Source organism: Phascolarctos cinereus, unplaced genomic scaffold (assembly GCF_003287225.1).
Source record: "Phascolarctos cinereus isolate Bilbo 61053 unplaced genomic scaffold, phaCin_HiC Scaffold_2;HRSCAF=192, whole genome shotgun sequence".
NCBI lineage: Eukaryota > Metazoa > Chordata > Mammalia > Diprotodontia > Phascolarctidae > Phascolarctos > Phascolarctos cinereus.
The window spans coordinates 156,183,938-156,206,589 of NW_027555625.1; the positions used below are offsets into that span (position 1 = coordinate 156,183,938).

The following is a 22,652-nucleotide window of genomic DNA, read 5'->3' on the forward strand; positions in this document are numbered from 1 at the left end:
AAGGAGACCCAAAAAAATACTGAAGAAAATAACACCTTAAAAAACAGCCTAACCCAAATGGCAAAAGAGGTCCAAAAAGCCAGTGAGGAGAAGAATGCCCTAAAAAGAAAAACTGGCCAAATAGAAAAGGAAGTCCAAAAGATTACTGAAGAAAATACTTCCTTAAAAATTAGAATAGAGCAATTGGAAGACAGTGATTTTATGAGAAATCAAGACACTGTAAAACAAATCCAAAAGAATGAAAAATTAGAAAACAATGTGAAATATCTCATTGGAAAAACAACTGACCTGGAAAATAGATCCAGGAGAGAGAATTTAAAAATTATTGGACTATTTGAAAGCCATGATCAAAACAAGAGCCTAGACATCATCTTTCAAGAAATTATCAAGGAAAACTGCCCTGATATTTTAGAACCAGAGGGCAAAATAGAAATTGAAAGAATCCACAGATCTCCTCCTGAAAGAGATCCCCAAAGGAAAACTCCTAGGAATATTGTAGCCAAATCCCAGTAGCCAGAAAGAAACAATTCAAGTACTGTGGAAACACAATCAGGATAATATAAGATTTAGCAGCTTCTATATTAAGGGACCGCAGGGCATGGAATATAATATTCTGGAGGGCAAAGGAGACAGGATTACAACTAAGAATCACCTACCCAGCAAAACTGAGTGTAATCCTTCAGTGTAAAATATGGTAATTCAGTGAGATAGAGGACTTTCAAGCATTCTTAATGAAAAGACCAGAACTAAATAGAAAATTTCACTTTCAAATACAAGACTCAAGTGGAACATGAAGAGGTAAACAGGAAAGAGAAATCTTAAGGGACTTATTAAGGTTGATCTGTTTACACTCCAGCATGGAAAGATGATATTCATAACTCATGAGACCTTTGTCAGTATTAGGGTAGTTAGAGGGAAAAAAATATATCTATGTGTGTATAGACAGATGGATAGATACAGATATAAGTATGTATATAGATAGGGTGAGCTGAAGATGAAGGGGTGATATCTAGAGAATAAAATTAAGGAGTGAGAGAGGATTATACTGGGAGAAGGAGAAAGGGAGAGGTAGAATGGGGTAAATTATCTCACAAAAAACAGAAAAGAAAAGGCTGTTACAGTGGAGGGGAAACGGGGGAAGGTGAGAGGCAATAAGTGAATATTATTTTCATAGGATTTGACTTAAGGAGGGAATGACATACACACTGAATTGGGTATGGAAATCTGTCTTACCCTACAGGAAAACAGGGGGAGAAAGGGACAAGAGAGCAGGGGAACGACAGAGAGGAGGGCAGACTGGGAAAGGGGGTAATCAGAAGCAAATACTTCTGAGGAGGGATAGAATCAAAAGAAAGAATAGAACAAATGAAGGGCAGAATAGGATTAAGGGAAATTGAGTTAGTTTTTCACAACATGACTACTATGGAAGTGTTTTGCATAACTGCACATGTATAACCTATATGGAGTTGCTTGCCTTTTCAATGAGGGTGGGTAGGGAGGGAGGAAGGGAGAAGATTTGAAACCTAAAGTTTTAAAAACACATGTTCAAAAAAAATGTCTGTCCTACGGGAAAGTAGAAGGAGAAGGGGCTAAGAGAAGGGAGGGAGAGATAGAAGGGAGGGAAGACTAGGGGAAGGGATATTCAGAATGCATGCCATCTTGGGGTGGGGTGAGGGGTGAGATGGGGAGAAAATTTGGAACTCAAAATCTTGTGGAAGTAAAGGCTGAAAACTAAAAATAAATAAATTTTAAAAAAATTGTTTTCACATGCAACTGGGAAATAAGATACACAGGCAATGGCGTATAGAAATCTATCCTGCCCTACAGGAAAACAGAAGGAGAAGGGGAAAAAAGAAGGTGGGGGGAGACAGAATGGAGGGCAGATTAGGGGAAAAGGTATTCAGAACGCATGCTGTCTTGAGGTGGTGGGACGGGAGAGATGGGGTGAAAATCTGGAACTCAAAATCTTGTGGAAGTGAATGTTGAAAACTAAAAATAAATAAATAAATGAATAGAAAAAAATTAAAAATAACTATTTCATTAAAAAAAATAGGTTCATGAACCTATTCAAATCACGAAGAGCATTAAATGCCAAAAAACAGGGGAACCCAGTTCAAGGTGGATATAGGACTAATGTCCTTGTCGCCTTCCATTGGGATTCATGGCATGAAGAGCAAAACAACCAGAATGAAGTGGTTTTCCTTACTTGGATAACCAAGGGAAGCTGGGATCTCATGACCAGGCCTTGCTACCTCATACTACCTCCTCTCCCTCCCCTCCTAAATGGGAAATCCACTGTGCTCTGCATTCATGGGACATCCCCCAGGATGGTAGGTTTGCTACCCTGTTAGCTCAATTTAAGATGATTTATTCCTCAACTCGTGGCTTTGATTTATTTCAGGACTTGACAAAGTGCATGCACTGAAAACTTAACAATCAGTTTGTGAAAGTCTATTCAAGCTTGTTCTAGAACATCCCTGTCACTTCCGTTCCTTTTGTGCATATACTCCTTGAGAAAGCAGTCAACAATAAATGTTCCTCCCCTTCTCTTCACACTCTCCTCAAAGTTGGGCTTTGGACCTCACTCAACTGAAACTGTTCTTTCCAAAGTTATCAATGGTTACTTGACAAATTTAATGTATTTTTCTGAATCCTGATGGATTTTTCTGAATCTCTATGAAACATCTGAAACTGCTGGTCTCCTTTACAGCTCTCTCCTGTTTCTCCTACTTCGTGTCTGACTGTCCAAACCCTGGCTCTATCCTGGACCTTCTTCTCTTTTGTCTCATATTGTCTCACTTGGTGAATTCATTGGCTCCCATAAGCTCAACCATAATCTCTATAATCTGTATTCTTGGACATACATACATACATACATATATGTATATGTCTCTGCCTGTCTTTATATATATATATATGTGTATATATGTACACATACACACACACACACACACACACACACACACACACACACCCCTCTAATCTCTCCTCTGAGCTCACCAATGGTTTTTTGGATATTTTGAACTAGATATCCTACAGGCATCTAAAACTCAACATTTTCAAAACCAGAACTCATTATTATTCCCCTAAAACCTACTCTACTCCAAAACCTCCCTATTTTACTATTGAAGATACTACCATCAATCAGTCACCCAGGCTCACAACTCTTGTTATCGTTGTCAATTCTTCACATGAATTCACCCATATATACAATTTGTTGTTATATCTAGTCATTTCTACCCTCACATTTCTTGAATATATGTTCTTTCTCTCTACTTACTAAGTCACCACCCTTATATAGTCAAGTCAGTCCTTCACTACCTTTTGCCTGGACTATTGCAATAACCTTTTAATTGGTCTTTCTGCCTCAAGTCTCTGTATTCTAATACATCCTCTAGCTGCCATGGCAAGGCAAGAAGTATTTATTAAGCATTTATCATGTACCAGCCACTGTGCTAAGTAGTGGGGATACAAATACAAGCAAAAGAAAGACAGTGCCTGAGCTCAAGGAGCTTACATTCTAATGGGAGAAGACAACATAAAAAGGGAGCAGAAAAGCAGGGGGAGGGGTGGGGTTGTGGAACAAAGGTACACAAGTGGGGACATGATATCACAGTCCAAAAATCAGAAGCAGAGACAAAAGAGGGCAATGAAAGTTGGTCAACCTGAGCCTGTCCCCTAAATGGAGGCCTTGAGAAGACTTCACCAATTGGAGAAGGGAGACAATATGGCAAAGGCATGTTCCAAGGTGAAGAGGCCCCAGGTGCTGAGGGAAGTTCCAGGATGTGAGGGTATGGTGGCAAAGTCAAAAGTCAGAAACAGAACTAGGAGCAGAATGAAGGTTGGCTAGCCTGTGCCCCTCAGGATTCAGGAGGAACTCACCACTGGGAGGAGAAAGCTGGCATGACAGAGGGATATTCCAGGGCAAATACGGCACAGGTGTTTTTCTGAAAGCACACATCTATTCATGTCATTTCCCCTCTCCCTCAGTAAACTCCAGTGATTCCCTACTACCTCCAGGATCAAATATAAAGTCCTCTGTGAGGCTTTTTAAGATCTTCACAACCTGACCCCTTCCTACCTTTCTATTCTTCTAACATTTCACTGCCCTCCCTATAGTCATTACAATGTATTTATTTCAAAATATATTTTTGTATATACTTACATATGTGTATGTTATCTCCTTTAATAGAGGATAAGATCCTTGAATGTAAGGATTGTTTCTTTTTTTTTTTTTAAAACACACCCAGAGCTTAGCACAGTGCTTGGCACATAGTAGGCACTTAATACTTATTCGCTGACTGACTGATCACTCTACTGGAATGGTAAGTTCTTAAGAATGCTTCCAAGTACTTTGAGAGTCTGAGAGAAAAAAAATTGTTTCTAGATTGAAGGAGGGAAGAGTTTCAATGAAAGCTTCAAGGAGAATTTGGAATTTCAGCTAGACCTTAAGCCCTTTAAAAATATTATAGCACTAGATAAATGAGAGCTACTATTATTAAGGCACTTGGCATAAGGGAAGGCAGTGTACAAAAAGGTAATGAAGGTACATGCTACTTTATATTATATTATATATAATTTATATTATATTATATATATTATAGCACTTCCTTATTTTATACCTCCCAAACCAATCTTACTTCAATGTTAAAAAAATACCGTGATTAATCCTTTCTAGGTCTTCTTTTCTTTTTTTTGCTGAGGCAATTGGAGTTAAGCGACTTGCCCAGAGTCACAGAGCTAGTGAGTGTTATGTGTCTGAGACTGGATTTGAACTCAGGTCCTCCTGACTCCAGAGTCAGTGTTCTATCCACTGCGTCACCTCGCTGCCCCTCTAAGGTCTACTTTTCCACATATGTAAAGGGAAGAGTTAGACTTCTATTTCATCTTTTCCTTAGTTTGCTGGGAGCTAAATTGACTATGTTACTGAGCTGCTATGCCTGTTTAAATGCCAGCAAAATGTTTCAAAAGTAGCAAAAAAAATATCTAGCTAAGAAAGTCCTGGTCTAGGTTTAAGGAAGACCCCTTAAGTGGCTTTTCATACTATCCTGGGAATCTATCAACTGGTTCCACCTTCTTGCTCTTGTCATTTAATATATCTAACCTTATCCTCTTTAATCTATTCAGTATAGATTAGACAAGGTAAAGGATCTAGGATTCTCATAACTTTTAGTTTTAGCTTAGATGAAACCCTTCAAATCCACCATTTTTCATCCATTTAAGAAAACCAAAAACTAGAAAGAACTTTATCTAGAAAGAAACTTTTATTTAACTGCTGTACCAGGGCTAAATCCACCTGAAGTCAGTTTTTATATGTTCTAGAGCTAAGGTTTTTACACTTTTAAATACAATAAAACTATTTAAGTGGGAGTATATATGTGGGTGTTCATGGTGGGGGATTTGGCTTCTCCCAAAGGTATTTTGCTAACCTATGATCTAGTACAGCACTTCTTAAACTGTGGCCTATGACCCCATATGGGGTCCCATAACTGAATGGTGGAGATTGTAAAAAATTTGGCAACAATAAAAAGTTTCTAAACACACAACAACCAAAAATTAACTGAAAATCCAACATATAATGAATCTGAGGTGTTTCTGGCAGTGCTTGCTCATGCTGCATCATGAGACTTCACTGCAACCTTAGTTCTAAACACACAACATGTGCACTTTGCATGCCATCAGGCCATGCAATACCAATGAACACTGACAGAAACACCTTGGCTCAGATTTGAAACTACTGTATGTTATGAATTGCAGTGTTTTTACTGTAATACGAAGTGTTCTGGTCTTATAGAAACATCATAGTTTAATTATGGAAAATAAAGACTTTTAATGTTTTCCTACAGTTATTCCTCAGCATGTATCAAATTAGTAAATCTTTGTATTATATTTCTTAGAATGCTTGATTTTTAAAATTGCTGCTATCTCCTTTTATAGAAACATAAGTGTTTAATTGCAGCAAGTATTTGTCGGATATTTTTAAGAAACTCAATGATCTAAACATGTTGCTTCAAGAAAAAAATTGTAACATATTTATGTTAAAAGATAAATTGAAAGTTTTGCTAAAAAAGTTAACATATGGAAGAAAAGGGTGGAAAATGTTTCTTCAGAAATGTTTACCGCTACAGATGATTTTATAATTGAAAATAACCTTTCTGAAGATTTAATTGCAAGAGTTATAATTGATCACCTGAAGTGCCTGGAGATACTGTTTCAGAAATACTTCCCTTCAAATTTTGATTCTAAAACACTAAGTTGGTTCATAAACCATACTTGATTAAAATGAAAAATGTCAGTCATCTGCCATTAAAAGTTCAAGAAGAATTTGCTGAGTTATCAAGAGACATGGGTTTAAAACGAGCTTCCTTATAAAATCTTCAAATGAATTTTGGCTTAGGATTAGGACAGAATTTCTAACAATTTTTGAAATGGCCCTAAACATACTTCTGTCATTTTGTACTACATATTTGTGAGAAGCGGAGTTCTCAACATTGATGATTATAAAATCAAAATATCAATCAACTCTGAAAAATGTTGAAGATGCTCTATGTTCTGCAGTATCAAATATTCTGCTAAGATTGAATTCTTTATGTAAAAATAAACAAGCTTATCTATATCATTAGTATGCAAATTTCCTTTCATCTTTAAATTGGTAAAATATGTATGCCAAAGAATTGTTTAAAAATAAATTTCTTGGGGTAGCTGGGTGGCACAGTGGATAAAGCTCTGGTCTTGGAGTCAGGAGGACCTGAGTTCAAATTTGGTCTCAGACATACAACACATACTAGCTATGTGATCCTGGGCAAGTCACTTAATCCCAATTGCCTAGCAAAAAAAGGTAAAAAAAAAAAATTAAATTTCTTTATTATTTGTTACTATCAGCAAATGTTTGATTTGTATACCTATTTTATATACCTATATGCCCAGGCTCATGTAAAAATTTCTCAGGGTAAAGGGGTTGGGAGTGGAAAACATTTAAGAAGCCCTGATGTAGTCCAACCTCCTCTCCTCACAGAGGAGAAATCCAAGGTCCAAGAGGGTAAGTAACTTGTCCAAGGTTACACAACTTTAGTGACTGAATAGAGAAGTGAAGCCCATGGTTCTGACTCCTAATCCATTGCCCTTCTACCCAAAGTACTTTGCTTTACCGCTTCACAGTGAGTAGCTGGAACTAACAAGTAAGGAAATGAAACTAACAAACAGATATAATTATACTTTTCCATCTGAATGTCTGTCATATATACATTATACAAAGTCATTATAAACAAAGAGCTTTTTCAGCACTAAAAACAAGATTTCTTTTCATATATAGATATTTGCAAAGGATTGTTTTTAAATATACAAAGTCCTTGTATTCAAACAATAACATAACCCACATTGTTATATGAAAATGTTATAAATATATTAATTGCATTCTACTTTGTAACTGGATTTAATCTTCAAGTAAACATTTATAAAGATAACTAATAAATTAATAACCTCAAAAGGGTCTAAAAGTTTCTTTAAAGTGTAAATGATGCCAACAAAACAAATTGCTATTTACAAAAGAAAGTCAAATGCACAGAAGTTCCTCTTCAAAAATCTGATGAACAAACTAATATAAACCATTATCATATTCTGAGATATCAATTCAACCTAATTAACTGAACAGGCAACTCTAAGCAATATACACCTTCATGTTCATGAATTTCCACCAATTCCACCAATAAAAGAAAACCTCTAGTGACCACCTATAGGTAACAAATGAAATGGAGAACCAACTGGGATTTGGTGGAGGCTACAATTCCATAATGATGCAAATTAAGATTTAAACAGTTTAACAATTGAATTCAGCTAATCCTTTTACAGAGGTATAAATGCCTATTCAGCATTGGATTCCAGACTGCCTGCTTTGTTCAGGAGTTAAACAGAAGAATTCACTAAAGATCAATGCCATGCTGCCACCTCTAAAATCTGGTATTACAACAAATAATTTATTAAGGCTTTTTTAGGTTTAGTGCACTTGCTTACTCTGATTCCAAATTTCCCCACCATAAACCCCAAAAAGTTATTTGCAAGCTACATGAAAAATTAATACATATGAAATTATACTTGAAGTTTTATTTCAAGGACTGTAAACTGATGGCTTCAACAGCTGTACATGTGATAACAATGAGGTATAAATTTGTGGACTGTACTGGCAACACAAAACAACTGAAGAAAAGACAAACACATAGTTAAACAGTACTTTTCTTTTTACCAAAATGTCTTACAAAACCTATATTTTAGTGGAGAGCTCATTTTCTATTGTGTTACTATCTGTGGGTGGTCTTTCCAGGGTGCCACTTGAAGGGCATACAATACTAAAAAGAAGGGGAAGGAAGGGACACCAACACAAAGAAAAACAGAATGTATGACAATCTGCAGCAGGCTATGGATCAGGGGTCAGCAAACAACGGCTCCTTCTCTTTACACAGGTTGCTTCCTGGAAACAGTCTGAGTAAGCTGACAGCTTGAATTATGTGTTACATTTTGTAGTGCACAATCCATCTGTGCTAAGTCCCCTTCAATGCAGCTGAAGCAGCATAAGCAAAACCTCTGCCTCCCCTACTCTTCTTTTTCAAGCCCTCACTTTATGTTCTTCACTTTATCATCACTTTAATTCTCAGGACTCCTTTAATAAAAAATAAAACAGAATTAAACAAAACAATGCCAAACTCCTTTAAATTGTAACTGGATGAGTTAGGGAGAATTCCTAATAGGCTAGGGAGCCTTTCAATTAGGTACTGCCTAGAATCCATCACAGGTTATTAGCTCCTCAAAGTCAAAAACTGTCCTAGTGTCCTGCAAATGAGCAGGTGGTCTTAGTACACTTTCTCTTGGAAAAATCACATGGATCACAAATTTACTACCCAAAATGAAGATAAATCAGACCATGTGAAAGAATACAAGAAATAAAATATTTTTACTCTTTTGTAGTTTCTTTAAATCAGTAACATTCTATTCTCTAGTCTATGGCATATAAACTTTTAGTTTCTAAAATTTCTGATTCAGGATCAGAACCAGGCACAGCTATTCATAACCAATATTTTTAAACATTTCATTACAACAAAGGATGAAGGATATAATTGTAAAAAGATATCTGTCTTCTTTCCTCTTGGTTAACTGACTAGCTAAGATTAGGCAGATGTGTACACTTTATCCTAGTAAAGTATTTGTTGGATTCCTGTAAGTTAGCTCCAAATAGCAGACATAACTCAGGACTAGCCACACAGCTGTTCAAAACAAGGAAAACTCTGGAGTTAGAGTCACATAAAGACCAAGTTGAACATAAAGAGACAGGCCAGTCTGATGGATGTGAAATTCATCTCTGACTCAACCTAGTTGTAATCACACTAACCTGGATAGCACAACCCTGATTTCTTTTACAACCAGTTTCCTGATGTCTTTCACTATGATTATTTATGCTTCTGAAATCATCAGTCAAGACATATATTTTAGAGATGTCCTAAATAATAATACTTCTTATGAACTCAGATAAATATATAACACACAAGCCCTCAAACTGAATTCCATTAAATTTTTTTTGTCATAATCACTAATAGCCCATCAATGTCAGAACAAACTTGTTCCTATGTTATATTTCTATGCAGATGACTCCCAGTTCTGTATATACAGCTCTTGTCTGTCTCCTGAGCTTTAGTCCTGCATTACCAATCGCCTATTGTACACGTCCTATAGATATCTTAAACATAACACATTCAAAATATAACCTAAAATCCGTCCCTCTTCCAAACTTCCCTATTTCTGTTAAGGGGATCACCATCACCCATAGTCACTCCCCTTCACAATCTCGGAATTATGGTTGGCTCCCTCACCCTACATATCAAAATTAGTTGCTACAACCTGGCATTTCTACTTTCTCAGCATGTCTTTCATTTATGCCATTCTCTCTACATACACAGCCAAAAACCTATTTCAGGCTCTAATCACCTTTTATCTAGATTATTATTTCCTAGCCTAACTCTTTTACCTCTCTATGCTGTTCTCCACACAGCTACTAGGGATCTTCCTAAATCGCAGGCATGTCCCTGTTACTTCCCTGTTCAAAATCCAGCAGCTCCCTACCTCTAGAACCAAATACATACTTCTCCAGCATTTAAAGCCCTTCACAACCTAGCTCCAACCAGCCTTCCTTGCTTTGTATATTACTCCCTTTCACTCACTCTATGATCCAGTCAAACTCATCTCATTGCTATTGTTGGGGAATTCTTCATCCTAGAGGTCCTAGAATACCTCAGGAGAGTAATTCCCCACCCAGGTCCATTTGGCTGGAGATCAATAAATCAAGAGGCAAGGTTAGAAGATAAAAAGTTTAATTAGCATCAGTGGATAGGCAGTTTCCAGTGGCTAGCAACTCCCCAGAACACAAGGAGATATATACATACATACATACATACATATATATATATATATATATATATATGTATGTATGTGTATATATGTATATATATATATATATATATATATATATATATATATATATATATATATATATATATTATATATATATATATATATATATATATATATGGTTTTACATATTAAGGGAGGCAGCAATAGGAGACTCTCAGGAAAGGTTGCTTAGACACTTTCCTTATGCCCAAGGTTGAATAATGGAGACAGGATTTCAGGTGATTTGGGTGGGGGTGGGGTGGGGTAGGAAATGTCAGCCTAGCAGCTGTAACTTTGGTCTGTTGGGGGTGGGGTATTTCTCTATCATTAATTTCATCAGATCATCTTGGTAGGGTAGGAAATCTCTAGTTAAACTCAGAATGTCTAGGTGGAACTAGAAGTCTATGACAGCAGAGGTCTCCTTCTGAGATAGAATCAGAACAGAATACAGACTGTCTTTATTTACACAACTCAGCAAGAACTGTTTCCTGAACAGATTGCAGAATGGATTAAAAACCATAAACCTACAATACGTTGTTTGCAAGAAACACATTTGAAAAAGAGTGACACATACAGGGTAAAGGTAAAAGGCTGGAGCAGAATATATTATGCTTCAGGTGAAGTAAAAAAAGCAGGGGTAGCAATCCTTATCTCTGATAAAGCAAAAGCAAATTAGATCTAATCAAAAGAGATAAGGAAGGAAACTACATCCTGCTAAAAGGCACCACAGACAATGAAATAATATTACATTAAATTGAAAAGTTTTTGCACAAACAAAGCCAATGCAACTAAGATTAGAAGGAAGGTAGAAAATTGGGAAAGAATTTTTACAACCAGTCTTTCTGATGAAGGCCTCATTTCTAAAATATATAGAGAATTAAGACAAATTTATAAGAACACAAGCCATTCCCCAATTGATAAATGGTCAAAGGATATGAACAGCGGTTCTCAGATGAAGAAATTAAAGCCATCTATAGTCATATGAAAAAATGTTCTAAATAGTTATTGATTAGAGAAATGCAAATCAAAACCACTCTGAGGTACAACATCACACCTATCAGATTGGCCAACATGACAAAACAGGAAAATGATAAATGTTGGAGAGGATGTGGGAAAATTGGAATGCTAATACATTGTTGGTGGAGTTGTGAAATGATTCAACCATTTTGGAGAACAATTTGGAACTATGCCCAAAGGGCTACAAAAATGTGCATACCCTTTGATCCAGTAATAGCACTTCTAGGGCTATATCCCAAAGAGATCAAACAAATGGGAAAAGGACCCACATGGACAAAAATATACATAGCAGCTCTTTTTGTGGTGGCAAAGAATTGGAAATTGAGAGAATGACCATCAATTGGGGAATGGCTGAGCAAGTTGTGGTATATGAATGTAATGGAATACTATTGTGCTATAAGAAATGATGAACAGGCTGACTTCAGAAAAACCTGGAAAGACTTATATGGTCTGATGCTGAGTGAAGTGAGCAGAACCAAGAGGACTTTGTACACAATAGCAGCCACGTTATACAATGACTAAGAATGTTAAACTGAACCCTTCTCAGCATTATGAGGATCTAAGACATCTCCAGAGGCCTCGGGAAGGAAAATGCTGTCCACATCCAAAGAAAGAACTATGGAAGTCGAATCACTATCACTTATTTTTACCTTCTGTTGAGTTTTGTTTCATCTTTCTGATGGTTCCTCCTATTGGTTTTAACTTTTACTTACAACTTCACTAATGTGAAAATATGTTTAATGGGTACGTAAATGTAAAGCCTATGTCAGATTGTGCGCCGTCTTGGGGAGAGTGGGGGGGGAGAATAAGGGAGAAAAATTTTCAACTCAAAAGCATATGGAAAAAAAATTTAAAAAAGAAAAAAAGAACTGTTTCCTGGACTTGTTAAAAAAAAAAGTGGCCTGAAAATGGGCTAACCCAGGTTGAGGATAATGGAAATGCCTCAAATCCTTTAGTGAGTTAGGGGGATGTCTGCCCCAAGCATGTGAAAATTATTTGCCCCCCCCCTCACCTCCAGAATAGGCAGATGGGAATAATATGTGCCAACAGCCACGAAGGTAGCTGAAGAAAGCACTGTGGAGTGCTTAGAGCTTGGCCAGCCATTGAAGATACCAAGGTCATCCACAAATAGTCCACATGAGCATTTGAAGTGGAGGTGTCTCTAAGTTTGCACATCTCATTTCTTTTGTGCTACTGCAATTCTGCTTTGCTCACAGAGCACAGCACCTTCTTTGATGAGGACACACATGTTGGGCTGTCCTGTGCCAGCATCTTCCACGTCTCACAATTGATTCCAAAGTTCTTCAGAGAGACCATGAAAGTATCCTTGTATTGTTTCTTCTGACTCCATATGAGCACTGGCCTTGTGTGAGTCTGTAAAACAGTTTCTTAGGCAAATGTACTTTTGGCATTTGAACAGCTTGGCAAGCCCATTAGAGTTGTGCTCTCTGCAACAGAGTTTGAATGCTTAGCAGTTCAGATAGAGAAAGGACCTTACTGTCTGGTGCCTTTTCTTGCCAGGTGACCTTCAGAATCTTGCTAAGACAATTCAAATGGAAATGTTTCAGTTTCCTGGCATGGTGTTAGCATGCTGTCCAGGTTTCACAGGCACAGACCAATGAGGTAAGTATAACAGCCCTGTAGACCTTGAGTCTAATACTTCTCTCCCACATTTCCCTTCAGCACCTCCCAAATACTGAGATAGCTCTGGCAATGTGTGTATCAATCTATCTCATGACTTATGTGGATATCCTTGAAAAGTATACTGCCATGGTTATCTACAGCACTCAAAATTTCTCCATTTGCATCTATGGATGATGTCATGCTGGCTGGTGGAGAACCTCTGTTTTCTTGGTGTTAATTGTGAGACCAAAATTAGCACAAGTAGAAGGGAACTGATCCGCACTTTGTTCCATCTCAGCCTCAGACACTGCTTTGAGTGCACAATCACAACCAAGGGAGGGACTCACCAATCAGAGGAAGATAAGAATCATCTATAGGATTAAAAGGCTGCTGGGGGTGATGGTGGAAAAGTATGGAGAATCAAAAGCAGAAGGATATTAATGAACATGTAAGGCTTGGGTACTTCCTCAAAAGGAGGCCACATTCTATTTCCCATATCCACTTTTTTAAACAGGCCTACTTGGGGGTGAACTTCATCCTCATTTCTGTCTCCTGAACTTTCTCCTTTACTTTAAAGCTCAGCTGAAGTGCCACCTTCTTTCTAAATGAGGCCTTTCTTCTCATACAGAAGAGACTAATGCCTCCTCCTTCTCCAATTTGCCTTGCATTAATTGTGTAAATATGTTGTATGTACTTATATATGGACATGTCTCCCCCTTAAAAACAAGAATTATTTCATTTTTTTGTCTTGTTTTTGTTTTCCCATTGCCTACCATAGTGCCTCATGATGGTATTTTGAGAAAAACATTCCCACTAAGTTGATGTGATAGGTAACTACTGCCAAATAACACTATCACAACACAGAGATTCCAAAGGTTAAAAACTAAGTTTTATTATGCTTAAGCACAGGTTCAGAGCTCAGAAAAATAACTCTAAACCATGATTAAGGTTCTAACAAAGCATTTATAGTTTAAAATTATGTCAGAGAGACAATTTTTGATATACAACAATCTCTAAGTGGCACAGTGGAAAGAATGCCTGGCCTGGAGTCAGGAAGACTGAGTTCAAATCTGGCCCCAAACACTTAGTACTTGGGTGACCCTGGGCAAGTCACTTAACCCTGTTTGCCTCAGTTTCCTCATCTGTAAAATGAACTGGAGAAAGAAATGGCAAAACACTCCAGTGTCTTTGCAAAGAAAACCCCAAATGGGTCACAAAGAGTTGGACATGACTGAAAAAATGACTGAACAACAAAAAATTTAATATATCCTGTTAGGCTATAAAAATTAAAAAGACTTAGTCAAACAATCAAATTTCATACATCCTCTACAGGAATGGACTTAGTTCTATATTAAAGTTAGGTTTTTAAGGTTCAGAGTTCAAAATGGGCTAACTGAAAGGGGAGATTTACATGCCACAAAGATAACCACAGAGTTGGAGTTGGTTGGAATTCTTCCATAAATAAAGTGAATCAAATTACTTTGGGAAGCTGTAACTCCTATTGGCTTCTTATCTGAGGAATGTTTAAGGCCTTAAGTATATTTTTAACATCCAATGAGACAGATTTCAGCTAGCTAAATAACCTAACCAGGGGAAACAGCCCTGGACACCAAATAATAAAGATTAATAACAAGAAAGAAAATATTCTTATGACAGTGGGTACTTAATAAATACTTCACTGATTACACCTTACTTCAACAATGGAAAATACAACCCTTTCATGCTTTAGTATTCCAGAGCTGCTGAAATTAAAAGAAAAAATTCACAGTGACTAACAACAGCAGGCACTTAATTAATGTTCATTGACTGACTAACTTAGTGGCTAATCTTCTAGAGATGAGCCTCTTTAAATTTAACTAGATTGCCTAGCTGATGGCAGACACATGCAATATGGACCCTTAAAGCTTGGTGGGATTTGCTGGAGCTTCTGTCCACAAGGTCGCCTCCATATCACAAAAAAGCATCAGATAATGTGTTGCAACACACCATTAAAAATTAACTTCAAGGGAAAGAAAAGCTTGGCACCCAAACTCTGTAAATATATTTTTTTTACAAAAAGAACAAAGAATATTGTCAAATTATTTTCAAGTTACAAAAAATAAAGCATTTAAACCAGGCAAAAAAAAATTGTATTGAATTTTGATTTTCCCCCCCACAAATTCTATCACTACTTTGAAGAATATTCTTTCTTCATCCCCATTTACACCTTGGGAAACACAAGTATTAATAGTGTAGAAATGATCTTTAACCTTTCAACTTTAACATTTAACTACATGAACAAGCTCTGTCAAGAAACATTTTATAAGAGTTTTTCCACATGAACAAAGTGCATGCATACAGCAACCAAGTGATCTTGAGCTTTTAAAGTTCTTAAGTGCTTGCTGACAAATGAGTCCATGAAAGCTCCTTCAGAAATGCTATGGTCTATTGGGTCAAAATCAGCTCTTTTTTAAAGTTCCTAAGATTTATAGAGTTAGTAACAGCTCAAAATGAGCCATTAAACGTCCATTATTTTCTACCACAGTAGATAAAAGAATGATCACTGTAAAAAGTCTTTCAATACATATTTACATAATGGAATTTGATTATATCCAAAGAGCTATTACATGTGACTAGTCATATAATTAAGAAATCATTTGAAAATTAATATGTTTTTATGAGTTTACGTATTCTCCTAAGATATTATGCAATACCTTTCCCCCAAAAAAAACACATATTAAGGTTTCAAAAAGAGCAAATAGGTCATGCAAAGATCACTTATTCTGTTCAACAAAGCTTTCAATCTGTTCTCTTCTCCTTTCCCTATCCTATCTTACTTGATCTCACCAACTGATAGGTTCAATTATCATCTCTTTTCAGATGATTTCCAGATATGTACATCCATCCTTGATGTCCCTCCTGAGCTCCAATCTCACCTTACCAACTGCCTTTGAGATATCTTGAACTGGATGTCTCACAGGTACCCCAAACTCCATATGTCTAAAACAGAACTCATTATTTTTCCTCAAAATCCTCTTACCAACTTTCCAAATATTGTTAAGGATATCAACCTTGTTCTAGTCACCCAGGCTCATAACCAATGTCATAGTCAAGGAAGGGAAGGAAAGGGAAGGGGAGAGAAGGGAAAGGAAAGGAAAAAAAAGGGAAGGCACTAAACTATATATCCAATCTGTCATTATATCCTGTCATTTTTATCTGACTCATCTCTCCCTACTCCCATCCATCACCCACTCAGCTACCAAAGCGGTTTTCCTAAAGTGAAAGTCTGATGGTGTCATTCCCCTACTCAGCAAACTCTAATGTCTCCCTATTACCTCCAGGATCAAATGTAAAGTCCTCTGTTTGGCAATTAAAGCCCTTTATAACCTGGCCCCTTGTGATCTTTCTAACCTTCTTGCACTTTACTCCTCTCCACACACTCTAGAACTCAAGAAGAGTGACCTTGCAGTTCCTTGAACTCACAATATACCATCTCCCAACTCTGCCTTTGCACAGGCTATTCTTGCCCACTTACCTCTACCTCCTAGCTTTACTAGTTTCCTTCAAGACTTACCTCAAATCCCACCTTCTGCAAGTACATCCCCCTGATCTTCCTCCTTCTGGACTACCTTTCATCTATTTGGTATATACCTGGTTATTTACATGTTTTTTCTTCCATTCAAATGTGTGATCTTTGAGAGCAGGGGCACTTTTTTTGCATTTCTTTGTACCTCAGTGCTTAGGTCCATACATGGCACATAGTAAGCTTAATTAATACATGTTGACTGACTGACTTTCAGTAATGAGGTAATTGAAGTAAGTTTTATTCCTCTGAAACTGATTATTCTATAAAGCAAAGGACTGTGACTGAAGCAAAAGAAAAAGAACTTATAAAAAATTTATTATGTGTAAAGTATTTACTAGGATGAAAATACAAAAGCAAATCAGACCCTGCCCTCAAAGAACTTATTTATTCTAATAGAAGGAAACAAGGAGTTGGTGACTGGGGCTCTGGGGAAGCAGAATAACATAGCTCTTCCAGGAACAAGGGCAGAGTTGATTTGATTACAGTTTTCAAATCCAGAGGGAATGAAGAAGTGTTGCTGGTGGTTGATGGGCCAAGGACAGCCAAGGAGTAGGGAATGAATGAAGCATGGCTGGGGTCTGCCTGAAATAGTGGGCCAGGTGTGGAGCTACCAGTCAGGACAGAAGAAAAGAGTCAAAACCTCCAGGGTGTGGTTTCTAGTCCTGGTGGCATGGTTGTCAAAAAGAAGGCCAGGGAGTGAAGTGAAGCATGGTTGAATTCCACCTGAAAAAGTGGGCCAAGAGGCACTTTGTAGGTTAAGTCTCAGAAAGAATACAGACTGTTATCATATCTGCAGACTCTGAATGTAGACTTATAACACTGGCTATCTCACAGTTAAAACAGCAGTTGGATAGGATTAAATGTTTATGCAAATCCCCACTGGAAAAAATAGAATTATTTTTACACCATGTAGTGTGATATTATTGTTTTACTTTATTATATATACATTGCTATGCCAGATGATATACCGTGCTACAGTGGTAAAAATGATGGATATAAAGTTCAAGGGCTTTGTCACTAAGGTCACCTCTGTGATCTTAGCAAAGTCATTTCGCCTTATTGGGCCTCAGTTTCCCCATGTGTAAAATAAGAAGACTTGACTACATGGCCTCTAATGCCTCTTTCAAGATTTAAATCTATAATCGCGTTATCTTTAGACTGCATTAAGAATCTGTTACCCTCCCTAACAGACAACTGCAGAATTATATTTTTAAAAACTTGAAAGAAGCCAAAGCTTTAACTCAAATTAAATACTGTCAGGCTGCATACTTACTACACTTTTCAGTTTGTTTTTTTAAAAGAGCTCATATTGTTAAATATTGAAATATGGTAAAATTTAATTATAAGGCAATTAATTATCACATGGGTGAGGGTCAAATTATATTGGTGAAATATAATCACATGTAATAAAAGACTGTCTCTCAATGCCAGAATTATAAAGGGTTCTATGTAACATTGTAAAAGAATATAAGGCAACTTCTAGGTTTAGTTTAAATACTAGTTTCAATCACTTCAGTTTTTTTTCCTAACAAGAAGGAGAGAGAGATGGAGAAGATGCGTGAGAAGAGGAAAAGACATTTTATAATGACTCCTTTTCTCACTTGGAAGCCATACTCAGTTCTACTTAGTCAAGTAAAGAGGTCAAGAAGCATTTACTATGTGACGCACTGTGTGAAGGCTAGGGATACAAAGAAAGGCAAAAACACTGTCCCTACTCTAAATTAGGCAGTATAACTTCAGAAAAACCTGGAAAGACTTATATGAACTGATACTCAGTGAAGTGAGAAGAACCAGGAGAACACAGTAACAGCAATATTGTACAATGACTAACTAATTTTGATAGACTCAGCTCTTCTCAGCAATGCAAGGATCTAAGACAACTCCAAAAGACTCATGATGGAAAATGCTATCCATATCCAGAGAAAAAACTATGGACTCTGAATGCATCGAAGCATACTATTTGCTCTCTTTCTTTTCTGGTTGTTTTGTTTCTTCTTTCTCATGGTTCCTCCCATTGGTTGTAATTCTTCTTTACAACATGACTAATATGAAAATATGCTTAATATGAATGTACATGTAGAGCTTATATCAGATTGCATACTGTCTTGGGGAGGAGGGAAGAGAGGGTTGGGGAGAAAATTTAAAACTCAAAATCTTATGAAATGAATGTCGAAAACTAAAAATAAATAAAATTTAAAAAATAAATTAGGCACTGTATCTAACGGGGGATACAACATGTTAATAACTAGGTTCATACAAGATGTATACAGAGTTAAAATGGAAAGTAATCTCAGAGGGTAGAGGAGAGAAAACAAGATGGGGAAAGGCCTCCTGCAGAAGGAGGGATTTAAACTGAATCTTGAAGGAAGCCAGAGATGATAAGAGTCCCAAGTATTCCAAGAATATATGGTAAGTTATGCAAAGGCACAGAATCACAGAAAGAGTGTGGTATGTGAGTTAACTGCAAGTAAGACCCTGCAGCTGAACTGGAGAATGCATAGAGCAGAATAAAGCGCAAGACTGCAAAGTAAAGCATGGACCAAACAGTGAGAGGTTTTGACTACCAAACAGAGAACTTCACATTTGATTCTGGAGGTAATAAGGAGTCACTGAAGTTTATTGAGGGGTATGTGTGTGTGTGTGTGTGTGTGTGTGTGTGTGTGTGTGTGTGTGTGTGTGACATGAAAAATTACGTAAAGAAAACCATCTAGGCAACTGAGTGGAGAATAGATTAGAATGGGGAAGAGACTTAAAGATTTAGTTGATGAAATAAAAACAATGTGGCAACAGGAAGAGACATGCATAGCATCCCCATTATTTTGTCTAATGCTAGAATTGACCTCATGATCATTTCAGTGAACTTATAGAAGATGAGTTTATATCTCAATATTTTTAATCAAATACAAAAAAGTCATTTTATATAGCTGTACAATATATGTGCACAGAATATTAAATATAAAAGAATAAGAGAATAGCAACTTGTCTCATGACCATTTCTATCTGGTCTCCATTAAAAAAAGATGAGAACGAGATAGTACAGCATCAACAATAAACAACTGGCATTTCCATAAGATTTTAAAGTTTGCAAAGCAAACATTACATATATTATCTCATCTGATCCTCACAACATTCCACTTAGGAAAGTGGATGACTAACATAGACCAATTTGCAATGGCTGAATGATGTAACAAAAGAATGGTAAATTTATAAATATCCTTTTGGAGCAAGGTCTCTTTTGAAACATCACAGGGCTCTATCTTGGGCCCTAGTGTATACAATATTTTTATCAAGGATTTGGATCAAATTTGTCAATAACTAAAAGCTAGGAGTTGTAGCTAATTTTCTGAATGTTAGAATTTGGATATAAAAATACCCTGGCAATCTAAAACAATAAGGCAAATTTTAAAAGGTTAAATACAGGTGTCCTGAAAGTCTTAGTGCAATTTCATGTTATTAAAGCTTATAATTGCCCTAAGATTTTTGGGATACCCTTATAACAAGAATAATAGTAAAGTCCTACACTTGAATTTAAGAATTCAGCTACACCAGCATAAAATGAGGGGAAACATGCAACACAACTAAGATGATAAAAGTCTACTGGTTTTTGAGGGCTAAAATAGGAGTCAACAGTATCACATGGCAGACAAAAGCGATACTATAGTATCAATTTAGAAAGGACACTTAAAAAGTTCAAGTGTATCCAGAGAAAGGCAAACAGAATGTTGAGGGGACTCAAAATCATATCATATCAGATCATACCAGGCTTTTACTCTTCAGGAACTAGAGATGTTTACCATGGAAAAGAAAAAACTTAGAAGGAACATGATCACTGTCAAATCATATTAAGGAGTTACTAGATTTTTTTCTTAGTCTCACTAATGTGGAGAATGAGCTTCAAGAAGACAATTCTGGCTTAATGCATAGGGAAAAAAAGTAACAACTAGAATTGTCCCAAAGTGTAATGATTTACCTTGGTAGGTATTTAGTTCTCAATCTCTAGAGGACTTCAAGCCTCTGAATGAACACTTATCAGGAATGCTGTAAGAGGAAACCCAAGTATCATTGAGAGGTTGGACCAGAAGATTCATGAGGTTTTTATCAACTCTTGAGATTTTGGGATTCTAGCTAAATTCAAAGTGGCATAAAGGGAAACACTAAACTTGATTATTTTGCCTAGGGCAAACTTAAGTCACAATATTTATAACAGTTTGCACAGAATCTGATCAATGATCTTACGAACTTTCTTCACACACACACACACACACACAAAGTTTGATTGACCAGTATTTGTGGTAGGGGTTGAAATGGCCACTCTATGACACTTAGTTTTGTCCCAATTTCAGCTATTGCTAAAAAAAAATAAAACTATTTTAATTAAAGGGCAAAGAAAACTTTTTAGTTTTTCTCTTTTAAAGATTTGTGGCCTGACAACTTTTGCCTTCACAAGTGCCTTCCAACTAGAATTATTTGTACCTCCTTAAAGCAGCACACGCAAAAAAAATTAAAGATCCTGAAATATAATATGCCAAAAGGCAAAAGACCTATTCTTAAGTCTATACCTAAGAATAACTTAATTGATAATATGCAAGTATTCTTTCTGAGCAAACTAGAGATAGGTAGAATCTTTGAAATTGAAATGCAGGATACCAGAGAAATCTATAAAATAAAGAAGTTTGATCAAGTGTTTGCCCATTCTAAAGGGAGAAGAAAAATTGATTATTTCTTCTAGAATCCCACCATTTTCAAACTCGACCCCTACATAAAGTGGTCAGGCTCATAACATATTATACTTTCTCAACAACTAGAGCACATGGCAGAGTACTGGACACAAGGAAGGAAGGAAAGCACCTACGTGTCAGCTACTATGCTAAGCACTGTTCAAATATCTAATTTGATCCTTATAATCACACTGGGAGGTGGGTGCTATTTTTATCCTCATTTTTATGATAAGGAAACTGAGGGTGACAGAGGCTAAATGACTCATCCAGGGTCAAAACTAGTAAGAATCTGAGGACAAATATGAACTCAGATCATTCTGACTCCAGGCTCTGCAATCTAGCTACATTATGTCACCTAGCAGCCTCCAAACTCAAAACACTGGATGTCTTCTCCTTTGCCATAACTACTGATTGCTGTTAATTACTTTTGAATTTTAGGTTATATATAGAATTTAAAATCCAGCTCAAAGGCCACAGTTTGTAAGGACAGCTAGGAATTTCCTCTGACTCCCAACTTTATGTATACGAATGAACCATTAGGTGACCTTACGGACAGCTTTGAGTAGTTGTACCAATTTTCTTCTACTATAACAATATAACCTCTGGATAGAACTGGGGTCAAGAAAGCATTCTATTGTATTTTAAAAACTGTATTGAGCCTTTCTGTCTCCAGTAGCTGCTATGACAGCAGCTAGCTCCCCACACCCCTCCGCGACAGTGGATGTTCCTTCAGAACTTCTCCAGCTTCCTGATCAAGAGCAACAAGCAGACATACAGAACCAAGCTCAATAACCTCAAGGCCAGAAACTCGTTCTGCTACAACAGATTATCAACCTGAAGACAGTGGGCATCGAGCCGGCCACTGAGAGCAAGGGCATCGTGGTGGTGCTGAAGGGGACAGCAGGTCAGAGGAAGCCTGCCACTTCCTATGCGAGGACCACAATCAATAAAAATGCTTGGGCCACACTCAACAGCGTCCAGCACATCATCCGCAAAAATAAATATCAGAAAGATCTCCGTGTGGCCACTCTGCACCAGGCCAGCGCCATCCTGCGGAGCCAGAAAGCCAGTGGTGGTGAAGAAGGAGCAAACCTGCCCACCCAAGAGCACCTGAAGTGCCAGGCCTGCCTTTGGCTAATAAAGTCAGACTGCCCAGAAAAAAAATTGTATTGATTTTTTTTTTATCTTTTCTTACATCACCTATATTTTCAAATATATCCTGTTCCCTCCCTGGAAGCCATCCCTTAAAACAAAGAATAAAGTGGGGGAAAAAAGGTTCAGTAAAAAGAACTAAT

General features: G+C 37.0%; 1 protein-coding gene and 1 pseudogene across 6 annotated transcripts in view; one reads left to right on the forward strand and one right to left on the reverse strand.

Moving 5' to 3' along the window:
• Positions 1-22,652, reverse strand: part of KIZ (kizuna centrosomal protein) — a 212,402-nt gene that overhangs the window by 95,157 nt on the left and 94,593 nt on the right. The window lies entirely within an intron of this gene.
• LOC110210153 (large ribosomal subunit protein eL28 pseudogene) lies at positions 19,174-22,471 on the forward strand (annotated as a pseudogene).